Genomic DNA, 1998 nt, shown 5'->3' with positions numbered 1-1998 from the left:
TTTTTTTTTTTTTTTTTTTTTTTTTTGTAGAGCTCCGACGAGGAAAAAGATTTCCGACGAACTTTGGAGATTAATAACTTAGGCTACAATCCACGAGAAGATATGAAACCAATCTCAAGTCCTTTCTTGTAACACCATCTTCAAGTTTCATGAAGAAATCGAGGGGAGAAATCCCATGATCGAAGTTGTGGAGGACAATTTTCAGGTGGCGGCATTATCCACTGTGCAGTCTTCTTCTATCTAAATGATGTCAAATCAAAAAATGACTCACCATTTATTTTTCTCAATTTTAACCCTCTTGCATACCATTTCTTATGAAATATTTTATGGTTCCAGAACTAGACACCCTAAGGATTCTGTCAAACAATATTTGAAATAATTCAGATACTAGAAGCTCGATAGTGGAGGTTCTGAACATCGACGACAAGGTAAGTACCCATCATTGACTTTTCTTAAGAAATACTTGTAGGAATTACTTTAATCTATTTATGAACCATAAACTAAGTATGCTTTATAGGATAATGAAAGAAAAACACAAGAATAAGGAGTTAAGTGTAACACACAAAAAATTGAAAGGATATAGCTCCAACAAGAATACGTCGCCCATGTAAGACCCAAAGGATCAAAAAGAAAGAAATTAAAGGATTAATCAAGGACGAGGACCTTAAACAAGTCATTCCTATATCGTAACAGGTAATTAAGGCATTTTGAAAAAGATCAAAAAGGAAAAAGTAAATGAAATGAGCAAAAAGGTCCTTTCAAGATGAGCTAACTATGAACTCCTGTTTATTTGAAATTGTCCTTAGATTTGCATGGGTGAGAGTGGCCCAAGTTCGCCGACTCAATAAGCCTCCCATTTCAAGAGTAAGACTGGGTGAATAGTTGGGGACATAGGGTGTAAGATGAAATTCACTCCTATCCATTTTAGGGATAGTAGAGAGGTTGTTTCCTCAAGTACTGACTGCAAGTCTTGAACAATGGCCCCACCCTCTCATTAGCCCGACAGGGATTCGGTTTGGTGGTTGGACCACAAACCAATTGTAAATTAGAGGATCAGTGAGACTTAAAGTGAGACTTAAGGAACAAGAAATAACTTTAGGGGTAAAACGGTAAATTAACCCAGCTCTAGTTACGAACAACTTGTGAAGGATCGACTTACTAAATCATGGTTATATCAAATGCACAAAAATATATCTATAGTTAGGAGAGTGCAACTACTAGGCTATAGTGGAGTGTCCTAGTAGTTAACGAATGTTGGTTAACAAGGTTAATGAGTTTAGACGGTTAATCTCGAATCGTTGGACCCCATGATCTGTAGATTCATTAGGTCCCTCTACTAGCTCATATCAGACTAAACCTTAGAATAGTGTGATGAGTGAGTTCGAAATGTTCGAATTCAAATTAGAGAATACACTCTAAATATATACGATATATTTAACTGCATTTTGTTTTAATTATGAATTAAACAGAAAGAGAGAATTGAAGATATTTAAATAAGATTTAAATATTTTAATTATGAATAGGGATTCATAATCAATATGTGCGGTAATTGATTGGGATTAGCATTTTATTTAATGTTAAATATTAATTAAATTGTTTATTTAATCATTTAATATTATTTTGATTTGAAATTAATTATTTAAATTAATTGTTGAATTAAAATAAAGATAGTCAAAGTGTTGACTTCACCTAATGGAAAAATATGTTTGAGTTAATGGAATATTGAGGGTCAATATATGGTTTAACCACACTTGCATATTTGCCACATAATCCCACAAATATGAGTGGAATTTTGAGTGTCAAAATTTGGTTAACTCAAACTTAGTGGAATTTTGAAAGTTAAACTTTGGTAATTTCAAATTTGCATGAACATGAAAATATAACTCTCTATAAATAGAGCGATCAAGGNTAAGTGTAACACACAAAAAATTGAAAGGATATAGCTCCAACAAGAATACGTCGCCCATGTAAGACCCAAAGGATCAAAAAGAAAGAAAT

This window comes from Cucurbita maxima, unplaced genomic scaffold, assembly GCF_002738345.1.
Source record: "Cucurbita maxima cultivar Rimu unplaced genomic scaffold, Cmax_1.0 Cma_Scf00234, whole genome shotgun sequence".
NCBI classification, from domain to species: domain Eukaryota; kingdom Viridiplantae; phylum Streptophyta; class Magnoliopsida; order Cucurbitales; family Cucurbitaceae; genus Cucurbita; species Cucurbita maxima.
The sequence above is the reverse complement of the archived record's forward strand: the minus strand, read 5'-3'. Positions refer to the sequence as shown.